Here is a 26400-nt window from a genome sequence, read left to right as displayed (position 1 = left end):
CTTCTCTCCTCCTCTTCATCATACAAACTCATTCAAAACCTTAATATATGTATGTATGTATATATATATATATATATATATATATATATATATATATATATATATATATATATATATATATATATATATATATATATTATGGTCCTGTGCCTGGGAACCAAAATATATTATATATATTACGGCTGGCAAGCTACACGACCCTCTCGAGGTCCAAAGTCACCTGTTTGTTTTTACATTAAATCTGTTCACCTGAAAATATTAATACGAGAATTCTAAGACAATTTTATAACTCCCAGACAGCAATATATAAAACACTGAATATCCAACGGTCTCTTAAGTACAATCAAAACAAAACTGGGTAATTACTATTACGATTTATTTAAAACCACCTCTTACTTTGATTCATTAACAGGATACGAGCGAGTATGAAATAAACATTGGTGATTGGGATAATACACTCCTTACAAAAAAATATTCTATAAAAATCACAACACTGAGAAAATTTACATAGAAAAAATAAATCACTCAAAATATTAAGTCTTAACAAAACTTAAATTAAGACAAGAAATATCACGCTCTGAAAATTATATAATCACTTGACTCGAAATATTAAATTTTCATAGAACCTTAGACTAAAACAAAAGAAATAATTACTCTCAAAATTATATAATCACGACTTGAAATATTAAATCTGAATAAACCCTAGGCTAAGACAAAAGAAATAATTACGCACTAATGCTTAAACTCTTAAAGAACTTACATAAAGTAACTGATAAACTTACTAACTTCATATATTTTACTTGCACAGGGCCAGTTACAAAAATTTACACAATACCAACAATCACCACAACACAATAAATTTAAAATCACCTGCTAAATTTACAGAAACGTATTAACTCACTATACACAATATACAGTATGATGGTGCACAAAATCACTTTGGAGAGGACACAATAGAGGTACTAGAGAGGGAGTGAGATATTAACAATGGCTCTTTCACAGGCCGGCTGTTTCTCTTATGTTGCTATGCAACCCCGGGGGCTGCACATATAAGACTTAGTTACTTCTAAAATATTCTAGGTTAAAAGGTTTAAAGGTCGCTCATGAATGGCAGAGGCAAGGGACAGTGACATTGCCCTAGCAATCAGGACAATGCCCTAGAGACTGACCATATTATATGATCAGCGCCTAAGCCTCCTCTCCACCCAAGCTAGGACCAGGGAGGGCCAGGCAGTGGCTGCTGATGACTCAGCAGATAGACCTATAGGCTCCCCCAAACCCCGTAACCTTATCTCACAAGGATGGTAAGGTTGCAGACACTAATGGCACTAGCGAGTCTGAGCGGGACTCGAACACCCGACTGGCAAACACCAGCCAGAGACGTTACCAATCAGGCCACAGCAAACCTAACATTTGGAAGCTTGGGGTTAGCCTAAGAGCGTAAGGATTGCCAAATTACTTTCTCAGACACGTACTGATGCAACTGCGAGGTGATTCTCTCTCTCAGCTAGCTCCGACCACCTTTGTCCTCAAAATAAAAAAAAAAAATACGATCTAACACTAGGGTTTTCAAGAACCTTCCAACACATGTGGCACATATAAAAATTGCGTATTTTCTCACAAACATGATGCAATACCTCATAAAGATATAAAAAAGATTTGCATAAGCCCTTGTTAATATGTCGTAAGGATCATATAACACTCCTAGCTGGTTACGTAAGACTTCGTAACAAAATACGTGAAATAAAAAGTTAATTCTTAAAAATAGCGGGAATTTAAACATACTGACTTGAATGAAAAATACAATGAAATTAACGATGAAAGTCTTACGTAACTTACATAACAGACCTATACCTACATGAGAGGACCTCATCTTAAGAGCTGGCTATTCACTTCTTCAATGCACATATGAAAACAAATAAAATACCTGAATAACTTATTTACTATACACTAGACCAGCTTTGTAAAATAGCTCCTCCCAAAGAAGATTATTTATTCTGGGCCTGAGTCCATCGATTCAGCCCGAGATAAATAGTCTGCAACCATGGTTTCTTTACCTGATATATTCTTTACATTGATACAATACAGTTGCAAACATAATGACCACCAAGTTAACCCTTGATTATTATTTTTCATCTTATCAACAAAAGTTAAAGGATTAGGGTCAGAATACTCTATAATCTCTTCATTTTGTGGTTGATTTACATAGACCTCAAACTTGTTTATTGCTCTGACTAACGGTAGCAGTTCCTTTAGCTTCGACGACATTAAACAAAAAGGATGAAGAATTCCTTCCTCGTCTTCTTGCAATAAGACAGCTCCAATTCCATTATCCAACGCATCCACTTGGATAAGGAATTTCTTATTGAAATTAGGTAATCGCAGTATCGGTTTCGAAGTTAATATGGCTTTTATCCTGTAGAAGGATTCCTAGCACTCGCTGGTTCATACAAATTTTTTCTTGGGTCTAGTCAAATCCGTCAAGGGAGCAACTACAGCCGAAAAGTGCAGGCAAAAATGTCAGTAGAAAGCTACCATCCCTAAAAAACGTTGTAACTGCCTCCTCGTTGTGGGGGATGATGCTTTTATTCCTTCGACCTTAGCGGCTACCGGGGCAATTAGTCCTCTTCCAATTTCAAATCCCAAGTACCAAACTGTTATTATTATTACTTGCTAAGCTACAACCCTAGCTGAAAAAGCAGGATGCTGCAAGCCCAGGGGTTCTAACAGGGAAAATAGCCCAGTGAGGAGAGCAAACAAGGAAAAATTAAAATTAAAAGAAGAGTAACAAGATTTAGATAAATAACTCCTATAAAAACTAAAGAACGTAACAAAACAAGAGGAAGAGAAACAAGATAGAACAGCGTGCCCGAGTGTACCCTCAAACAAGAGAAATCTAACCTTGCCTTTCAAAATTTGCTCTTCTCCAGGTTAATTGTCAGGTATGCTCCTCGCAACTTTTGAAATACCTTCTTCAGGATTCAGAGATATGTACGGTAGTCTGTACACATCCTGAAAGATCAATCCAGATTTTTCAAGAGCAAGCATGGAGAACTTTAAACTATAGGAGTTTGTTCGACTAATCCCTTTTTGTAACAAATAGTCCACTTATTTTCTCATGACTTCTCGATGATACAGCGACAGTTGATAAGCGCGTTGTTTAAATGGTCTTTCTGTTTTTTCAGGTGTATCTCATGCTTCGTCAGGTTGGTTCTTTTCGGGATGTCCGAGACAACTTCAGGGAGATTTCTAATTAATCAGCTTAATTCCTCTTGTTGCTTCTGGTTCAAATTACTTAATTTCTCTTCCAAGATCCGAATGATAAGACGAATTATTCACGTTGCTTACCACCCCTATCTCATATCTGTCGTCGTCTTCCGTGGATGGTACAGTTTGTGCCATGCATACCTGTGAAGCTTCGGTCTCGTTTTCACTCAAGTAATGTTTCAGTAGCTTAACGTGTACTTTTCTCTGACTCTTCCTCCTTCCTGGGGTTCCGATAACGTAGGTCAGGTCACTGATCATCTCTAAAGTCTTGAATGGTCCTTGGAACTTGTTGGTGTGTCAGAATCTCCTTATCAGTAAGAACACCAATATCTGTTGTCCTTCCAGAAACTGTCTGTCCTTACTTTTTATATCGAACATTTTCCTCCTTTCTTCTTGTCTCCTCTTAAGGTTTTCTAAGGAAAATTTTCATATTTCGCCGATCCTTTTCCTCAAATTCTTGACGTATTCTCCTTCCGTTTCCTCTTGGTACTTCCATTTTTCTGCCAACATTTTAATCGGTCCTCGTACTTCTCGTCCAAATACCATGTCATTCAGGCTACATCCCTTGCTTTCTTTATAAGCATTATGTACCTCAAATAACATCAATGGTAGTCCGATGTCCCATTTCTTCCCCGTTTCGTTGCAGAATTTCCTTAACATACTTTTCAAATTATGATGAAATCTCTCTAATGCTCCTTGGGGGTCAGGATGATAAACAGTTGATAGTTGTGTTTCACATTCAACAGTTTCATTACATCCTGAAACAGTTTTGACGTGAAATTCATTCCACGGTCACTTTGAAAGATTTCCGGAATACCCAACTTAGTTAAAAGGTCTAGTAACTTCACGGCAATTATTATTGCACTGATATTCCTGACAGTTATGGCTTCTTGTTACTGAACACATCAAGGTTAACATATATTCGTGACCTTTTTTCGTCCTTGGTAAAGGTCCCACAATGTTGATCATTACCTTGCTCAAGGGTTCTCCTCGTCCTTCTACCGGGTGTAAGGGAGCTTTCTTAATGTACTTGTTTGGGTTTCCGGCAATCTGACATACATGACACGCATGGCAAAACTGGCTCACGTCCTAATGCATGCCAAGCTAGGAAAAGTGTTTCATAATCTTCTCCGTCTTCTTCCTTATACCCATATGTCCCGTCTCATGCGCTACGGAAATCACCTGTCTTATCAAGGGTGCGGGAATTAATATCTGACAATATATCCCCCATTCAAAATTCCCAGGGATATCGGCGAGTCTCTGCTTCCTCATAAGCAACCAATCCCTAGGATAATAACAGGTCGGAAACTGCTGTGCCTCCTTCTCGTCTGCTACACTGTACAATAATATTTCATCCATCCGTTGTAATCTCATCAGCCTTTTCCTACTCACTTGTCGTACTTCTAAGGTTGAGTTTTCTGTTTCGTCCAGGTCTATTTCTTCTTTGTCCTCTTTTCCACTCGTCTATCGTTCCTACTTGCTTGCGCTTAATCGGTAGTTCTTTTCTTGCGTACCATCAAAGGAATCCTCTTCTTCGGAAAGCAAATCCTCCAACTTCATCACTCCTTTGATTTCTTATTCTTCTTTTTCAGCCACTTTCTTTGTCATACTCCTAGTCGTTAAACAACTAGGAAACAGATACAGGTAGTCCTTCTCGAGTTTAGTTGTAGGACTATAAATCAATGGTTTCTCAGTTACAATGGGACAAGGCACAAATGGAGCTCTACCACTTCCATTACCCAGCAGTACGTCTACTCCTTCGACAGCAAATGAATCCTTTACTGCAAAATTAAAATTACCTGTCACCAACTCGCATGACAGTTTCAAACGTCAAATAGGGGTAACCTCTTCACCTCATATTCCCTTCAAAATAACCGAGTCTCCTGTGAGAGACAGTTCTACCAACAGGTGTACTCCTCGTATCACCACATTATGGATACAATCTGTGTCTCGCAATATCTTGACCAGGGCTCACTCACTACCGTCTATTGCTGCTAACATACCTTCATAAATATATGGTTTAAGGTATCCACGCTGTTTGGGTTTGTCCTGTTCGTCGTGTAAACGTTGGCTGGTTTATTCTCCTCTTCGACCTTTGCCGATTATTTCTTTGTCTTCGCATTCTTTGAAGTCGAATTATCCTTAATCACTATTGTCACACTTAAAACAGATAATATTAACCTTCTGCATGTCTTTTACGATACTTGAAGGAGGATTATTTGACTATTGTTGCTGTGGTACTATCACATCCTGCTTAGGAACAGTAACAGTACTACTTCCATTGTAACTGTTAAGCTGGTTCATGTAGTTATTACTGAACTGGTTTCCAGGGTTCGGCGAATACTTGACAATTGGTCGGAACGACAGTTGAAACTTCATACACGAGGAGGGTTTACAATTGATAATATTATAATCTTCCCTTAGCGAAGCGGCTTTATAATGTTTCTTCACTTCTCTCTCTCTCAAGTATATTCAAATATGTTCAGTAATTCATCCTAGATACTGTTCTAGTACAAACATTTCTTCTAAATTTACCATCTCCCTCACATTAGCAGCCTCTGTCCATCTCTTAAAACATTGTCGTTCCTGTAACCCAGGAAAGTTAATTTCTCGTCCTTCCACAAACTTCAGAACCTTTCATCATAATATTCAGGGTCATCTGTTACACTTGCAGCACGCTCCTTTTCACTTCTTGATACTCCTTCCTTTGGTCCTGAGATAAGAGCAGGTAAGCTCTGCAGCCTTTCCCAATTAATAAACTCTGCAATAACGCAGACCATTTTTCTTCTGGTCATTGCACCGTTTATGTGAACGTTTCAAAATGGTTGAAGAATTCATCAGGTACCTCTTCTATGAAGCTTTGAATTAACTTTTAGGCATTCGACGCATTAAACACGGGATCGTGCATAGCAAGGGTGGCCTCTGTCTGTGTTGCGACATTGCATGAGCTTTCAACAGCTCCAGCTCCCTCGCATGTCTTTAAATCTCTCTTGCCTTTTCCTTCTCCTTTTCTTCCATTTTCCTCGCTAGTCTTACGACTTCCCTCTCTTCTTCTTCTCGTCTTGCTTCTATTCCCTTCGTATGTCGTGCTTCTTCTGCCAGTCTTCCTTCCCATCTTGCTTCCATTTCCTTTGCATGTTGGGCTTCTTCTATCTCTTTTTCTTCCTGTCTTGCCATCATCTTCAACTTAATCAAATTCTCTTCAGCTGCAATTCGTTGAATCTCAGCCTCCACATCCCATTCTGCTTTCATGCCTTCAGTTTGTGGGTAAACTGGTCCTTGCTTCGCTACAAACTCTTCTTCAGTTTCCTCCAACAGTTCACGAGTTGCTATAATATTTTCTTCTGACAACTTTCCCGAGTTTATCAACGCTTCTAAGGCTAGACACTTAATTTTCGCTTTAATCATTCCACTTGTTGCATGGCGACCACATGCCATTAAAATAGCTTTAGTTATTTTAGCTTCTAACAATTTCTGATTATTTGGGTTATTCAAAAACTCTTGGATATTAGACTGTGCTATATTTTACTTTCCAAAAAAAGAAAAAAAAATTATCTCTTCAAAAAATATAGCCTAAAAATACACAGAATCCTATCTTAATTAAATTGTTTAGACCTTTAATCAAAACACGGCACTGTTATCACCAATATATAAAACAGACTCACTCGATCACAAGGATCTGGGCACCAAAAAGTATATTATTATGGTCCTGTGGTCTAGAAACCAAAATATATCTCAACTCACCTGTTGCTCTTTACATAAACCTGTTATATTTGAGTAACAACCGAACTCTGAGAAGATTATACAACTCCCAGACAGCAATATATAAAACACTGAATATCTAAAGGTCTCTTAAGTACACTCAAAACAAAACTGGGTAATTATTATTTAGAACTATTCAAACAACTTTCATCTTTAACAGTTGGCAACGCAGACAGAGGTGACCCCTGCTATGCACGATCCGTGTTTAATATGGCGAATGCCCTAGAGGTTAATCCCAAAGTCCGCAAAAGAAGCTTCAGATGAGTTTTTTGACCAGTTTGAAACAGTCGCATTGACGATACAATGGCCCTGAGATAAATGGTCTGTGTTATTGCAGAGTGTACTCCTTGGAAAAGGTCACAGTGCTTTTCTATCCCTATCTCAGGACCAGAGGGAGGAGTATCAGGAAGCGAAGAGGAGAGTTCTTGAAGTGTATCAGATGACACCTGAATATTATAATGAAAGGTTCTGAAGTTTGAAGAAGGACAAGAAAATGACTTACCTGGAACACGCTTATAAGGTACGGTGATGTTTTAAGAGTTGGAGAGACGCTGTTAATGGGAGGGAGATGGCTGATTTAGAAAAATTGATAGTACTTGGGTGAGAGGTAAAGAAACTTGATAAAGCTGCTTCGTTGAGTGAAGATTGTAATATTATAAATCATAAACCCTCCTCGGGTATGAAGTTTCAACCATCGTTCTGACCATGCGTCAAGTATTCGCCGAACCATGGAAACCAGTTCAGTAATAACTTTGTGAACAAGTTCAATAGTTATAGCAGAAGTAGCACTGGTACTGCCCCTAAGCAGAATGTGATAGTACCACAGCAACAATTGTCGAATCATCCTCCTTCAACTAACGTGAAAGACATGCAGTAGGTTAATATTGTCTGTTTTAAGTGTGGCATGAGAGGCCCTATCAGTACGAAATGTTGGATAAACCAACCGAAAGCAGGCGCCCAAATAATTAAGGATAACTCAACTTCACAGAATGCGAAGACAAAGGAACAATCGGGAAAGGAAAAAGAGGAAAGTAAACCAGCCAACGTTTACAAGACGAACAGGGCAAACCCAAACAGCGTAGATACCTTAAACAATTTATATATGAAGGTATGTTATCAACAATAGATGGGAGTGAGTGAACCCCGGTCAAGATATTGCGCAACACATATTATAACCATAGTGTGGTGATACGAGGAGTACAGAGGTGAAGAGGTTACCCCTATTTGCTGTTTGAAACTGTCATGCGAGTTGGTGACAGGTAATTTTGATTTTACGATAAAGGATTCATTTTATGTCGAAGGAGTAGAAGTCCTGCTTGGTAATGAGGGTGGTGGAGAGCCGTTTGTGCCTTGTTCTATTGTAACAGAGAAACCATTGAATTATAGTCCTACGACTAAACTTGAGGATGACTACCCGTATTTCTTTCATAGTTGTTTGACGACTAGGAGTATGATGAAGAAAGTGTCTAGAAAAGAAGAAAAAGAGATCGAAGGAGTGATGAACTTGGAGGATTTGCTTTCCGAAGAAGAGGATTCTTTCGACGGTAAGAAAGAGAAAAAATCCTGAATAAGCCCAAGAGAAGAGGAACGACATACGAGTGGATAAGAAGACAAAGAAGAAATGGACCTGGAAGAAATAGAAAACTCAGCGTTAGAAGTAGGACAAGTGAGTAGGAAAAGGCTGATAAGATTACAACGGAAAGATACAACATTAACAGAGTTATTGTACCATGTGGTGGAGGAGACGAAGGCACAGCAGATTCCGACCTGTGGTTATCTTAAGGATGGGCTGCTTATGAGGAAGCATAGATCCGCTTATATCCCCGGGAATGCAGAATGGGGGATATACCGTCAGATATTGGTTCCCGCAACATTGAGAAGACAGGTGATCGCCATAGTACACGAGATGGGACATGCGGTGATAAGGAAGATGGCAGAGAAGATTATGAAAAAAAATTTCTGGCCTGGGATGCATAACCATGTGAGCCAGTTTAGCCGTGCCTGTCACGTATATCAGGTGGCTAGAAAGCCAAACGAGTATTTTAAGAAAGCTCCCCTACACCCAATAGAATTGTGAGGAGACCCCTTAAGCAAGGTAATGATTGACATTGTTGGACCTTTACCAAGGACGAAAAAAGGTCAGGAATATATGTGTTCAATGACGAGATACCCAGAAGACATACCCATCAGGAACATCAGTGCCAAAATAATCGCCGAGAAATTAGTAGACTCTTTTACTAAGTTTGGTATTACGGAAATCATTCAGAGTGACCGAGGAACAAATTTCACATCAAAACTGTTTCAGGACGTAATGAAACACTTGGATGTGAAACAGCAACTATCAACTCCTTATCATCCAGAGACCCAAGGTGCATTAGAGAGGTTTCATCAAACTATGAACAGTATGTGAACGAATTTCTACAACGAAAATGGGGATGAATGGGACATCGGACTACCGTTGATGATATATGAGGTACGTAATGCTTATAAAGAAAGCACGGGATGTCACCCAAATAAAATGTTAGCAGAAAAAATGAAGGACTGAGAGGAAACAGATGGCGGATATGTCAAGAATTTGAGGAAAAGGCTCGGCCAGGTAAGGAAATTTTCCCTAGAAAACCTCAAGATGAGTCAAGAAAAAATGAAGAAAATGTTTGATATAAAAAGTTAGGACAGATAGTCTTCGGTAGAACAACAGGTATTGGTTTTCTTGCCGATAAGGAGATTCCGACTCACCAACAAGTTCCAACGACCATTCCAGATTTTGGAGAAGATCAGTGACCTGACCTACGTTATCGAAACCCGAGGAAGAAGGAAAAGTCAAAGGAAAATACACGTTAACCTAGTGAAACCACACTTAAGCGAAAATGAGACCGAAGATTCACAGGTGTGTATGGCGTAAACAATACCATCCACGAAAGAAGACGATTGATACGAGGTAGGGCCTCTAAGTAAAGAGAATTAATATATCTGTCATTCGGAACTAGGAGGAGAAATTAACTCATTTGAACCAGAAGTAACAAGAGCAATTAGGGCGATTGATTAGAAGTTTCCATGAAATTGTCTCGGACGTTCCTAAACGAACCAACCTGACGAAGGATCAGATACACCTAAAAAAACAGAAGACCATTTAAACAACACGTTTATCGACTGTCGCAGTATCACCGAGAGGTCATGAGAAAAGAAGTGAACTATTCGTGACAAAACGGATTAGCCAAACAAAGTTCTAGCGTTTACAGTTTTTCATGCTTGCTCTTGAAAAAACTAGACGGATCTTTTAGAATGTGTACCAACCACCGAAAGCTGAATTCGATCAGTATGGCTGATAATTATCCATTGCCGCTCATCGACTAACTACTCGACAATATCGGAGAAGCGAGGTTTTCTCCAAGATTGTCTTGTTGAAAGGCTATTATCAATGTTTAGGACGAAAATGCAAAATTGTTATCTGCTTTTATAACCTTGTTTCAGTTATATCAATACACCATCATGCCATTTGGTCTAAGGAACGGCCCCGCTACTTTACAACATATGATGGATAACCTTTTAGGATCGATAGAAGGAGTAGGCGTATATCTCGACAATATTGTGGTATATTCATCGACCTGGGAAGAACATCTCCGAATCCTGAAGAAGGTATTTCAAAAGCTGCGAGGCATACCTGACGATTAACCTGGAGAAGAGCAAATTTGGAAACGCAACAGGTAGGTACATGGAATTTGAAGTAGGAAGAGGACTAATCACCCCGGTAGCCGCTAACTTCGAAGTAATAAGGAAAGTATCTTCTCCAACAACAAGGAAGCAATTATATTGATTTCTAGGGATGGCATGATTCTAGCAACGTGTTTGCCCGAACTTTTCGGCTTTAGTTGCTCTCTCGACGGATTTGACCTGCCCCAAGAAAAACTTTGCACGGACCAGCGAGTGCCAGGAATCCTTCAACAGGATAAAGGCCATATCAACTTCGAAACCTATACTACGAGCACTTGATTTGAACAGGGAATTCTTTATCGAAGTGGATGCGTCTGATAATGGGATTGGAGCTGTCTCATTGCAAGAAGACGAGGAAGGAATTCTTCACCCTATATGTTTTATGTCGTCGAAGCTGAAGAAACATCAGCGAGCCTGCTCGACAGTTGAAAAGGAACTGCTAGCATTAGTCACAGCAATAAACAAGTTTAAGTTCTATGTGAATTGACTATAGAATGAAGAGATTACATTGTATTCGGATCATAATCCTTTAACTTTTGTTGATAAGATGACAAACAATAATCAACAGTTAACTAGGTGGTCATTATGTTTGCAACTGTATTGTATTAGTGTAAAGCATATATCAGGTAAAGATAACGTGGTTGCAGATTATCTATCTCGGGCTGAATCGATGGATTCAGGCCCGGAATAGATTCGTGTATTTTATTTATGCATTTCATTTGTGTATTTAAGAGGTGAATAGCCAGGTCATAAGGTGATTACCTCTCTTGTAGCTTTATGTTCTATACCTAAGTTTAACTGTATTCTTTTTTCAAGTTAGTATATGTAGATTTATATTATTTTTATGAATTAACTTTTTATTCCACGTAATTTGTTACGAAGTCTCACGTAATCTGTTTAAAAGTGTTATATGACCCTACGAGGTATGAATGAGGGCTTATGTGAATTTTTTTTTCATATTTTGATGAGGTATTGTATCATCTTAGTGAGAAAATGTGTAATTCTTATATATGCCACGTGTTTTGGAAGGTTCTAAAAAACCCCAGCATAAGTTTTTATTTCCGAGAACAGTAGGTGGGCGGAGCTAGCTGAGAGAGAGTCGTCTTGCTGGTGCGTGGGTTTGGTCTGAGAGTAATTTTTGATAACTCTGTCGTCGCTAAGCCACCCCTAAAGATCCCTGATCTCTGACCTAGAACAATCTAGAAGTTATTAAGTTCATGTATATATGTGCTCTTAGGGATGCGTGGGGCAGAAGAGAAACAACCTGTCCTGTGAAAGAGCCAAAGTTCATCCTCTCGCTCTCTAGTGCCTCGAGTGAGTCATCTCCAAAGTGTATAAGCTTAAATATAACATATATCATGTGTAGTGTATTGACACATTACGGAAGACTTTAAAGGTGTTTTCAGTTTATTTTGGCATCATGTATGATAGTGTTAAAAAAATTTCTGTAGCTGGCCCTGAAAACTACGTGCGAAAACGTGGAGTATATTTGTAACGCTATCTGGTTAACTTCGTGTGAGCTAAACTTGTAAGTTTATCAGCTACTTTATGTAATGTCCTTACAAGTTTAATCCTTATTGTTAAAGGTTATATATTTTCGTTAAATATCAAGATTAAATATTGGTGTAAAATTTTATTTCAAGTGAAAACAAGTGACTGTATAATTATCATAAGTAGTAATTTCTTTTGTCTTAATTTAAGTTTTCTCCAGACTTAATATTTTGAGCGATTTAATTTTCAATTAAGTTCTTTCAAGGTGTTGCAATGTTTATAGTTTATATTTATTTGTGTAAATAGTGTATTATTTCAACCACCAGTGTTTATTTCAGTACTCACTCGTATCCCTGTTGAGGAATCAAAGTAAGAGGTTATTTGAGCAGTCCTTAATAATACTTACCCAGTTTTGTTTTGAGCGTACTTAAGAGACTCTTGGATAGTCAGTGTTTTATATATTGCCATCTGGGAGTTGTATAATCTTCTCGGAGTTTGGTTGTTACTCAGATATAGCAGGTGAGCTTAGAACTCGAGAGGTTGTGTAGCTTGCCAGCTGTAATATATAATATATATGTATTTTGGTTCCCAGAACACGGGACCATGATAATATTATATATATATATATATATATATATATATATATATATATATATATATATATATATATATATATATATATATATATATATATATATATATATATATATATATATATATATGTATATATATATATATATATATATATATATGAATATATATATATATATATATATATATATATATATATATATATATATATATATATATATATATATGTGTGTGTGTGTGTGTGTGTGTCCGAATCCTTTTATGAAGACATGTGTTGTATGTCAAGGTAAATGAACTCTATAATCATGAGAATTCCACAAAACCTAATATATACATATATATATATATATATATATATATATATATATATATATATATATATATATATATACACACACATACATATATATATATATATATATATATATATATATATATATATATATATGTGTGTGTATGTGTGTCCGAATCCTTTTATGAAGATATGTGCTGTACGTCAAGGTAAATGAAGTCTATAATCATGAGAATTCCACAAAACCTAACTATTCACCATGTTGTTGTAGCAAGATGTCATCTTGCTTGCGAGGGGAGTTAGTAGCCTTTGTGCGTTCTCTTAGACAAGGCGCTCACCTGAGAGTGTTTGCTGTACACAGTGTATTCACAAACTTTTAGGTAATTAAGTGAAAAAACCCATGTTCCAATGTCTCATTATCCATTTACATGGGACATATTGGTGTCAGGTATAAAAATACGTCTGTTTTTGTATGCTTTGAGCGAAGTTGTTCCTTGAGCCGGTAAAATAAAAGTTCAAGATGCTTAGATACCCAAGGACTAACATACCCTGCTGCTGGGGGAAATGAGAACGAAGAAGCAGTTGCATATAGCGAAGCCCAGGAAGAATATAGACAGGATCTTCGAACAAAGGACTTAGAACTTAGGTTAAATTACCTAGCAGAATTAATGAACAGATTCTTGGTTGAACGAGAAGAGGAGCGGATCGCAACCAAAGCATATCCAACGTACATAAACGAAGTGCACATGCACACAAGTGAAAGTACACATGCACAGCCGAGTGAAGATAACATCGTAATTTGGAGACTGCCAGAACTCCAGGCAAATGTTAGGCCTTTTGATGACCAGCTGCCAAATGAAGGATTTCAATCGATCGAAGTGTTTTTGAGAGACTTTGAAGTAGCCACATATGGGTGGTCGGAAAGAGAAAAAGCTGTTCAAGTAATTAGATTGCTGAAAGATGCTCTGGTAATGGAGGTAATGTGTTAGCCACAAGACAGTTTAAGAAGTTATACTGAAATAAAACGACGTTTAATTGAGAATATGCCTTCTCTGATGCGAGAAAGGGGGACATAAAAGAAAATTACAAACCCAAAATTCGGTGATTCCGCTCTTAGTCTTGCAACTCGCATTTTTCGTGATTGCGATTCATTTGCTACCTACAGTGCTAATCTCCCAGAAGGTGATAAAAAAGCAATTGCCTGTAAACATATTCGCAGATTAGTAAACCCGTATTTATGAGGTTATTTGTTTGATGCCAATCGCTCATTAGCAGACGTAGTGAGCGCGATACAAAACATCTTAGACAGTTTGCCAGAAGAAAAAATGACTGGGAATATCTGGCCTGACTCCAAGAAGTTGGCAGCCATGAGAAGCATTCACCAACCCCAAAAGCGGGAGATTGGAGAACACAGTCAGCAGGTGAGAAGAGTCTTCAGATTCTGGCAGTGTTGGGGAGAGGGGCAACGACGAGTGGATTGCCCCACCCAAGGATCCCCCCGGCGTTACACTTGTCAGGCCTACGGTCATCTATATCGAGAGTGCCCAGCAAAAAACGCCGAGAGCGGCCAGGCTGTGACGAACGCACACCTCCCCCCGCCCAACATCAGAGGAAAAGGAAACAGAGGAACAGGGTAACGAGGGAGATCGATCCCCCCCCCCCCCCCACGCATGACATCAGAAGAATCAGCAAAGGTAGCGATGAGAGTGACGATGTCGGACGTGGCTCCATCGCCTGCACTAGGGAGACGACCAAGGGACTGCGATGTTGCAGCCAAGGTCATTGGCCCATGCCCCATATATCCTTATAGCCAGCTAGGAATGTTAGCAGTTAGGATTGACCTGCCAGATAAATACATTCGAGCGCTGATTGACAATGTAGCCAGCGTTTCACTGATTGAAAATAGATTCTCCTCAACCCCACTATAGTCAACGGCATCCATCGTCCTCAACACCCGAGGAAGAAGTAAACTACACATAAAGCATACAACGATCGACAACTTTAAGGTGGGATCTGTAGTTTACACACAAATTTTTTGTCTTGCCCACCTGGGAAATTCCAGGAATCAAGGCTATTTTAGGAATTAATTTCATAAATAGTAATCAAATATGCATTTTTGGGGGAAAAGATACAATAACAGTGAATGCAGGAGGATGCATTTTACCAATAGAAAGTCATGAGAGAATAAGTGCTTGTGCGGGCACAGAGTGTACCTTAGAGAGGAGAAATGGTGTCTCCCTAGTACTTACAAGCATATCAGTGACCCCGTGTTGGCCTCTTCTGGAAGGAACCAAGGTCGTTGTTAAACCCCATGTCAATTGGGAGCATGTAATCTTAGAGGGGTTATCGGAAATAAAAGAGAACAAAGCTGATATAACGATAGTTAATTTATCAAATAAAAAAGTTGTGTTATGAAGTGATTTTGTGTGTGAATTAGAGTTATGAGAAATTACTAACAATGGGATGTTAGGAGCCACAACTCCAGCCCGCACTGACAAACGCATTCAGAATTTGATTATGCAAGCGCAAAAATTATATCCGTCAAAATATCAACAGGTAGTTACTGACATTGTTAATGATTATTCCGATGTAATTGCAATTGGAGATGATCCACCCGGGAGGGTTGATCAATTTCCCTTTAGCATTGAAACTAGGCAGGCGGAGCCGATCAGGTCAAGGCCTTATAAGGTACTCATTCATTTCCAGGGAGAGATAGGAAGGAAATTAGTAAATTAAGGGAACAAGGGAAAATCGAGGAGAGAAAATACTCCTGGGTTTCTCCAATTGTAGCTGTTAGGAAAAAGGATGGCTCGGTAAGATTGTGTGTTGATTATAGGAAGGTGAATGCAGTCATTAAGGATAATGCATTTCTATTGCCCTCGATCGAAGAATTGTTTGTGAAGGTACGGGATACTAAATGTTTTACAACTGTTGATTTAGAATCTGGATACTATCAAATGCCCATTCAGGAAGACAGTAAATGTAAAACAGCATTTATAGCTAACGATCAACTATTTCAGTTTAATTTTCTTCCTTTCAGTGTTAAAAATGGTCCAAGTCATTTCTCTAGAGTAATGATGGCGGTTTTGTCTCCCTTAATTGGCCATCATGTTCTTGTTTATTTAGATGATATCATAATCACAGGGAAAACGGCTGAAAAACATAATAATAATATTCGTAGAGTCTTAGAAGTATTGCGAGTTAATGGTATAAAAATAAATTTGTCAAAGTGCAAGTTTTTTCTGTAGATAGGGTGAATTTTTAGGTCACATGATAACCCCATAAGGTATCCAACCCTGCCCCAGTAAATTAACGGCTATTAGAGATTTCCCCAGGCCACGTAACCCTAAGGAAGTAGCTGGGCTCCTTGGGCTCGCTGGGATTACCTTAAATTCATAAGAGATTTAGGAGAGATAGCGAGACCCTTAGATGCTTTAAAGAAACAAAAATTAATAAATTGGGGAGTGGAAGAAGAGAGGGCCTTTAACCATTTGAAAGCTGCCTTAACTAGCAATGAATTACTCGCATATCCTAGATTTGATCGCTCGTTTTTAGTGAAACAGATGCGAGTAGCTTTGCTATTGGTGGCGTAGTTTCTCAACGAGATGATAAAGGTAGAGAGCGACCCATTTTATTTTGCTTCCCGGGCATTAAAAGGGGCAAAAAAGAATTATAGAATATTCGATCGCAAGTCTTTGGCTATTCTTTGGATTCTATTATTATTATTATTATTATTATTATTATTATTATTATTATTATTATTATTATTATTATTACTTGCTAGGCTACAACCCTATTTGGAAAAGAAGAATGCTCTAAGCCAAGGAGCTCTAACGGGAAAAATATCCCAGTGAGGAAAGGGAACTTAAGGAAAAATTAAATATTTCAGGAAGAGTAACATTAGAATAAATATCTCCTATACAAACTATAAAAACTTTAACGAAACAAGAGGAAGAGAAATAAGATCGAATAGTGTGCTCGAGTGTACCCTCAAGCAAGAGAACTCTAACCCAAGACAGTGGAAGACCATGGTACAGAGGCTATGGCACTACTCAAGACTAGAGAACAATGGTTTGATTTTGGAGTGTCCTTCTCCTAGAAGAGCTGCTTACCATAGCTAAAGAGTCTCTTCTACCCTACTAAGAGGAAAGTGGCCACTTAACAATTACAGTGCAATAGTTAACCCCTCGGATTTAGAAGAATTATTTGCTAATATCAGTGTTGTCAGGTGTATTAAGACAGAGGAGAATGTGTAATAAATAGGCCAAACTATTCAGTGTGTGTATGTAGGCAAAGGGAAAATAAACTGTAACCAGAGAGAAGAATCCAATGCAGTACTTCTGGCCAGCCAAAAGACCTCATAACTCTCTAGCAGTAGTATCTCAACTGGTCAGTCGATTGAGTTGCAAAGTATTCATCGCTCCTTACGTGACCTCTTTTACAAAGGAGATTTGATCTTTCGACAAGCGAGATGGATTGAAAGATTGTTACAGTTTAATATAAAGGGTTTTTACCATATAGCAGGTAAAGCTAACAAGATAACTGAAGCCCTCTCTAGAGGTACAGTAATAGGAGTAACAACTAGGGCACAAAAGAGGAACGAAGAACGTAACCAAAATATTGAAGACCCCTATCAAAATAGAGAAATAGAGAACGGGATGTGAATTCACCCAAGGAGCAATCAGAAAACGGGATTAGAGAGAGAGAGAGAGAGAGAGAGAGAGAGAGAGAGAGTTATGGTTATTGTGGAGCGAGAAAGAGAGAGATGTGAGCGGTGAAGGTAAACATATGTTGGTGGCCGAGGAGTGAACAGGGGCACAGTGTAAAATCCGGACGTCGGACGTCGGACGTCGGATGCCGTCCGGGAGAATAGAAAACCGCTTGTATCACCGGTAAAGGCGCCACAATACACCACTTTTTTGACACTGGTAATTTTCACTGATACTTTCTGTTATTTCCTGAATAACTGTTCGAAAAATATTGATCCATGCAATCGACCAAATTATTATTTTGACAAATTAGTGCAATGGCCAGAATGTGATACATGGTATCATCCAGTGTGTGGTAATAAAGGTGCCAAAACATTATTAAATGAAACTTGGATTTGTGACAGATGTACTAAGTGATATTAACAGCACATTAAAAAAACAAAAGAGGGGCCTGGATGGTTTGTGTGTGCATCGTCTCACACTTACATCACACTTACATGCTTATATGTAAAACTGCTTTTGTTGTATTTCTACTTGTAGTCTCATGTAACTTTTAAAATAAACTATTCTAACATGTTGTTTGTTTGGTCGAGACAAGTGCAATTAGGATATTGTTGTAAATTTCTTGAAATTTTTTGTGTCTGTGATAAAACTTTTTACATTTACCTTTACATTAATTTTAATATTTACCTTTTCTTAATTGTTCTATTATTTCTTTCAATTGAGTATATTTGCTTATATTTATGGTTATGGGAAATAATATGGTGTAGAGTGGTGGATTAGTTGGTTAGACTGTCAACTGCCTTCCCGTGGTTCTGACTGGGCAACAGGCACAGGCTATTATAAAACGAATAAAAACAAATTGATTGATAAAATTGCAGTACATTTCAAGTGAAATAGGCTTCATTTCTTACATGTAGTATCCTGTGTCTGGCTAAAGTTGGCAACATTTTAATTGGTAGTGGATCATACTAAACCTATTGGCAACAGCCGGGTAAATTCTTATCTGTGACTGCTGATTGGCGACGTCCGGCTTTTATCCTAACAGGGTAAAATAGCGGGCAGTTAAATAGTGTAATGTTGACGTGAGATTGAGATTATTCTCAATAATATGAAAATAAACCAATATTTTTAGAACATTTATTCAGAAAATAACAGAAAGTATCAGTGAACATTACCAGTCACAAAAAAGAGGTGTATTTTCGCGTCTTTCCCGGTGATACAAGCAATTTTCTATTCTCCCGGACGGCATCCGACGTCTGACGTCCGACGTCCAGATTTTACACTGTGCCGTGAACAGGGGTGTCCAGAATGAATGCCCTGATGATGCAAGTTTGATTGACTTTAGAGGTTGGGACATAAAAGAAGTCCGAGAGGGACAGAAAAAAGAGGAATAGATGGAAAGAGTGAGAGCAGTCATTAAAGGGGAATCGGAGAGTTAGCCATCATTTCTGAATGTGCCTCGTGAGAAATTTTTTATAGAAAATGATATCTTATATTCTGCTTACGATAAGAGGGGAGGGGAATTTTGAGCACAGGTAGTTCTTCCTCCCTTTTTAATTAATCGAGCAATCCACATTGTACATGCAAGTCCGTATGCAGGGCATTTAGGGATTTATAGAACATTAAGGAGAGCACGTGAATCCTTCTTTTGGTTAGGAATGAAAAAATCTATAGAAAATTATATAAAATGTTGTCATGGTTGTAACTGTTTCAAAGAACATGAAAATACTGTACAGGAAGCCATAAAGTGGCCTGTGATTCCTATTCAATTTCACAGAGTGCATATGGATGTGGTAGGACTATTTCCTACTGGTTTAACAGAGCATAAGTATATATGTGTATTTGTTGATGCATTTACTCGTTACACTTATATTTACGCAATATTGGATAAATCAGCGAATTCATTAGCCCTGGCACTGTGCTCTTCCATTACTAGGTTTGATTGCCCGAAAATTTTGATAAGTGATAATGGTCTCGAGTATATATATATGGTGGTGTAATCGGTCACGGACTTGATGAAAATTGAACACTTTTCAGTGACCGCATATAGGCCTTCAGCTAATGGCTTAGTGGCACGTCATGCTTCCTACAGCTGAGCTAGTTTTGAACATTGCATATAATGCTTCTCTCAGGGTCATGCCTTTCTTTTTAGTGTATGGACAGGATCCTGTGTTACCATATACGGTCCTGATTAAGTCGCAACAGTTGCCCAATTATTCAACTGAGGAATACCGTATATATTTACTAAAGAGCTATTGAAAAACACAGCTCTAAGCATGATGGCCGGTTCAAAACTGCACCAGTAAAAGTATTTGTGGGCTATTGTGTGTATTTGAAACAATTACAACCTAGGAAACACAAACTAGAGCCAGCGTATTTGGGTCCGTACCAAGTAAAGATGGTTAAGTCTAACAGAGTTGTGATACAAAGCAATATTAATGGCGCAGTGTCTGAACATCATCACGCACACTCACAAAGGTGTCAATCAGAGTGTTCCTCCTTATCCCTGCATACGTGACATTTCTCGAGTTTTTCCTTTGCTGCTGTTGTTGTTTGAAGAGACCTCATTTCTTCTTTTGGCGTGTTTTAAACAAACTTGATGATAACAATGTGTTCCTATGTTGATGCTTAATGTATACGTAAAGTGTTGTGGTGATTTTGCTGAGGGTGGCAATACGAATGACATACTGCGGAGTGAACCAAAAAACAATCAGAGGTTAAATAGGTCAGGTGAGATCCGTCAGGCGGATGCTGTATTATTCATGTATTTATATGATTCCTGGTTGCTGGGGCCGGGGTGGTTCCCGAATGGCAAGTGGCTGCGGGATTTGGGTTCATCCTTGAGGATAGGCAGTATTAGAGACTGTGTAGATGTGAATACCTTATATTTAATGTTATAAGCGAAGGGCGGGAAGAAGAATGATTTTCTAGGAAAAACGGCTGGTGGCCACCAGTTGATGGTCGCCAGTGCAAGTGTAGTAGCAATTTTAGAAAATAGCGAAACGGTGGTGGTGAGTTGTGTTGGGAAATTGTGCCGTAAACCCGGACAAGTAAAATCGAGGGATAAACGAATATCTATTCCTACCCTGTCCCTCCCAAAAAGCCAGTATTGCCCACAACCAGAAGGAGGTTATTGATGAGGTTGTGTAACATTGATGTTGATAGGATTTTTTTTTTCACTTTGCAGAGGTCTAACGAAGAAATGAGTGGATTTATTTATATTGTATTGTGTATATTTTTACATGCAATATTTCATTTTCATTTTTTTTGTGGAAGATGTGTTATTTTTGGGGTGATTTCTATATATATATATATATATATATATATATATATATATATATATATATATATATATATATATATATATTATGTTGTCCTTCCTTTTAGTACATGCCTATTCCGGGTCAGAGTGTCCTCCATATATCATAGACTAGTAAGGGCGAGTGCGCACCTCCTCCCAGAGTGAGGAGCTTATTTTTTTTTGGGGGGGGGGCGCGGGGGAGTAATGTCCTAATCCTTGTATTATGATATGTGTTGTATGTCAATGTAAATGAACTCTGTAATCATGAGAATTCCACAAAACCTAACTATTCACCATGGTTTTGTAGCAAGAATTCATCTTGCTTGCGAGGGAAGTTAGTAGCCTTTGTGCGTTCTCTTATACAAGGTGCTCACCTTAGTGTTAGCTGTACACAGTGTATTCACGAACTTTTTGTAATAAAGTGAAAAAACCCATGTTCCGATGCCTCGTTATCCGTTGACATGGGACATATATATATATATATATATATATATATATATATATATATATATATATATATATATATATATATATATATATATACATATATATATAAATATATATATATACATATATTTTATATATATATATATACATATATTAATATATATATATATATATATATATATATATATATATATATATATATATATATATATATATATATATATATCATCCTCTCCTATGCTTATTGATGCGAAGAGCCTCGGTTAGATTTCGCCAGTCTTCTTTATCTTTAGCTTTTCATTCAGTACTTCTTCTTATATTACTCCTACTTCGCACTTCTTAGTCCTCAGCTATGTAGGCTTGGGTCTTCCAACTCTTCTAGTGCCTTTTGGAGCCCAGTTGAACGTTTAGTGAACTAATCTCTCTCGGGGAGTGAAAAGAGCATGCCCAAACAATCTTCATCTACCCCTGTCATGTTCTCATCCACTTAGGGCACTCGAGTAATCTCTCTTATAGTTTCATTTCTAATCCTGTCCTGCCATTCAGCTCTCATATCCTTCTCAAATCTACTTATTAGCGATTGTTTCATTATCATACCATGACTCATGTCCTTATTCTAACACCAATCTCACTAAACTGATGTATAGTCTGAATTTTATATGTAATTACAGGCGATTTGATTTCCAAATTTTACTTAACCTAGCCATTGTCTGATTTGCTTTTTTCCATCTTTCACTTAACTCTAATTCTAAAGACCCTGTATTGGACAGCATAGGTCCTGAATACTTAAACGATTCTATCTCATTAATCCTTTCTCCTTCCAAAGATATTTCATCTTCCATTACATACTCCGTTCTCATCACCTCTGTCTTTCTTCTATTTATCGTTAGCCCAACCTCGTGTGATATTTCATGCATTCAGGTAAGCAAGCAATGCAAATCCTGTGGTGTTCTGCTAATAAGGACAGCATCATCAGAATACTCTAGGTCTGCTAAATTCTTATCATCAATCTAGTCCAATCCTTCTTCGCCATCTGCGACTGTTCTACGCATTATAAAATCCATGAGGAGAATAAACAACATAGGTGAAAACACATTCCCTTGTAGCATTAATTCATTTGTTAAAACTCCGTTACTTTAATTTTCTACTTGATATGGTCATGAACAGTCTTAATCAAATTAACTTATTTAATAGGAATTCCATAGTAAGGCAGGACTCTCCACACAATTGGTTGGTGCACTCTATTGAAAGCTTTTCCATAGTTCACAAATGCCATCAAAAGTTAATTTCTATATTCTACTCATTGCTCTACAACATGTCTCAAAATGAAAATTTGGTCAGTGCAACTTTTACCTTTTCTAAATCCTACATGTTCATCTCTCAGCTTTTCATCAATCCTTCTCTCTAACCTCTTTAAAGTAACTATACTATATATTTTCATAACAACTGACGTAAGTGCTATGCCTCTGTAATTATCCCATTCATCAGGTTTTACACCTTCATGCCACATTCTACAAAATAATCTTGTAAGTAGTGAGGGAGTCAACTTATTTTCGGCAGTATCATCTCGGCAGTTATTCCATCGTATCCTGGGCGTTCCCTCTCTTTAGTGTTTTGAGGATGGCTTCAACTTCACACACATTGAATTCATTCATGGGGACATCAAGGTCTTCATCAGCTTCAAGTATATCAATCAAATTATTCCCTTCATATCACCTATTCTTGACCTCACTCTTCATATTCTGTTGTTATAACATTTCGATTTCTCTTTTTGATGGGTAAATGCTTCTTCTTCTTTGCCCCCGTCGAGATTTTATCAATAATTTTATGATAAATTCTTACACCATAGCCACTTCGTGATTTCATAGCTTTGTCAGCCTCTATCCACTCACTCAAGGATTTTCTTTTGACCTCACTATCAATGATGGAATTCTTAGCATGCTCTACCTTGTAATTTTCATTACAATTTATATTTTTGTCTTCTTTTTATAGTATCCCAAGTATCATTTGATATCCATGGCTTTTTCCTTGTAACTGCGTGTCCCAAGACTTCACTACCAACTGATTAATATATGTTTCTCATATCACACTATTCTTTATTAATTGTCTGTTCTTGGTCTCTTAGAGTATCTAAAACTGCAAATCCATTCATACATTCAATTGCATATGTTTTTCTGTGCTCTTCTTGTAAAAGCTTAGTTATATCAAACCTATATATTCTATATAGAAATCACCAAAAAAATTGCATATAAAAATTTACGCAATAAATATGAAATAATTCCAATAATTTCTTCTTATGACGTTTGCGATAATAATACAAAATACCCAAAGTAAAAAAACAAATCATATCAATATCGATATTATAGAACCTCATTAATAACCTCCCTCTGGTTGTGGCCAGAATAATGGTAGGTTTAGGCATTCCAACATCCCTCGAGCTTAATTGCCCGGGTTTACGGCACAATTTTGCAACACAAACCACCATCACTGTTTGGCCTTCTCAAAATCCCTACTACAATTGTACTTCAAACCATTGATTGGTGGTCACTAGCTGTTTCCTAAGAAAATCATTCAGCTCCCGCCCTTCTATTATTAAAACTCTAATTAAGTATAAAGTGTTCTCATCTACACATTCTTTAACACTGTCTCATCCCGAGGCTGTACTTTAATCCCGTAGAAGTTTGCCCCCTGGGAACTGCCCTGGTCCCCGCAACCAGGAATCATATAAATAAAATACATCATTATTACAGCATCTGCCTGGCGGAACACACAGGATCTCCTTAACCTCTATCTCACTGTTTTTTGTTTTTTTTTTAATCAAGTTTACTCAGCCGTATGTCACAGGTATTGCTAAGCACAGCAAAACCTTCACGACGCTTTACTTCATCCATATAAGAACATATTGTTATAATCAAGTTTATTTCGAACACGTCAAATGAAGAAATGAGGTCTGTTCAAACAACACAACAAAAAAATCCCTACTCATCAACTTGGGGAATGTTGTGTATGCAGAGGTAAGGGGTTGCACTCTGATTAACACTTTCGAAAATACCTCCTTCGAACCACATGTATGTGTTCCTGATGATGTTCAGACACTGTTCCACTAATATTGTTTTGTATCACTATTGTGTTAGATTTAACCATCTTCACTCAGTACAGACCCAAATAAGCTGGCTCTAATTTGAACCGTCCATCATACTTTGAGCTGTGTTTTTTATCGCTCTTTTCTAAAACCTGTCAGTGGTGTTCATTACTCTCCTTAAGAGATTTTTAAATAGACTAGGAATTGCTCAGTTGAATAATTTGGCAACACTAAAAAGAAAGCCATATCCCTGAGCAAGGCATTATATGCAATTTTCAAAACTAGCTCAGCCGTAGGAAGCATTATGTGCCAATGACGGGGGTTATTAACCATTAAGTAGCGTAAAATTTGTACTACTTCCCTGTTATGTTCAATTTTCATTGAGCCTGTGACCAATTTCACCAGCTTATTTATAAACTCGAGACCATTATCACTTATCAAAATTTTCGGGCAACCAAACCTAGTAATGAAAGAACACAGCGCCTGGCCCAATGAATTTGATGGTTCATCCAAAATTGCGTTTGTATAAGTGTAACGAGGAAATACATCTACAAATACCTGTAGGAAATAGTCCTACCACATCCGAATGCACCCTATAAAATTTAATGGAAATAATAGGCTACTTTCTGGCCTCCGGTACTGTGGATTTATGTTCTTTGAAAGAGTTACATACCTTTTGATAGATTTTTTTTTTTTGTTCCTAACCAAAAGAAAGATTCTTGTGCTCTCCTTAATGTTCTATCAATAACCAAATGCTCTACATACGGACTTGCATGTACACCCAGCAACAAAACCGGTTTCGCCTGGCCAGACCTGACTTGGAGAGATCATGCCCCTCTTGCCCTGATAGGTGGCCGACGTTAAACAACCGAGACATCGTAAGGACGGTTCGAATGTGAGGAGGAGGGATATTACCGATATCATTCAAAGAAATGCGATGAAGAGAGAGAACTTTTTTATCCTTTCAAGAATTTTAATCTAATATTATTTTGAAACTAATTCATCAAAATATTTTTTCATAACTTTTCATTTGAATTTTCCTATCCTATTTCTATATAAAATTTTCTTGAATAATGTTGGAACTGACTATTCATATTAACATTCATAACACAGAAATACCCTTCGTTTGCATTTTCTTAAGCAATTGCTCTCTCTCTCTCTCTCTCTCTCTCTCTCTCTCTCTCTCTCTCTCTCTCTCTCTCTCTCTCTCTCTCTCTCTCTTTCCACATATATACACACTGTAGTCTACATATTATATGTAGAGGCAAATAATGTATCATTTCAAATAGCACGTATTGGGTCACCAATCATTAATAAATGGCTTTTATTCAAAATTTCGAAGGTAATGAGGTTTAAAGGTTTAGGTGTTGATTTCAGTGTTTTCCTATGATTTCGATCATGAGCCACGTAGCTCGGTGTGGTTGGGGTCAGCTTTTGTCCCGGGCTACTTGACTCCGGCCCTGTTAGAGAAGATAGTATTATTTTCTATATCAATTATATTACTTTAAGGTTGGAGATTTAAATTGCATCATCAGTTAACATAATATATATATTGTTTCAGAAGTGATTAGTTAAAATAAAATATGTGAAATGACATACAATGAAAGTTCATTGGTGCATTATTATAGTGATGATATGGTATATAGGATGTAGGGTATAAAAGATTAAACTATCAACACATTGTCTACTCAAATTATCTGGTTTGGTGTCAATAACCTTAGATGTCAAGATGACAAAAAAATCC

At 37.6% G+C, this 26400-nt stretch overlaps 1 protein-coding gene across 1 annotated transcript in view; it reads left to right on the top strand.

Moving 5' to 3' along the window:
• The window catches only part of LOC137644440 (glutamate receptor ionotropic, delta-2-like), a 108931-nt gene that overhangs the window by 54323 nt on the left and 28208 nt on the right, over positions 1-26400 (top strand). The gene's annotated exons all lie outside the window — the stretch shown is intronic.

Source organism: Palaemon carinicauda, chromosome 7, assembly GCF_036898095.1.
Source record: "Palaemon carinicauda isolate YSFRI2023 chromosome 7, ASM3689809v2, whole genome shotgun sequence".
Classification (NCBI taxonomy): Eukaryota; Metazoa; Arthropoda; class Malacostraca; order Decapoda; family Palaemonidae; genus Palaemon; species Palaemon carinicauda.
Note: the sequence above shows the minus strand (reverse complement) of the source record. Positions and strands in the feature narration are given on the sequence as shown.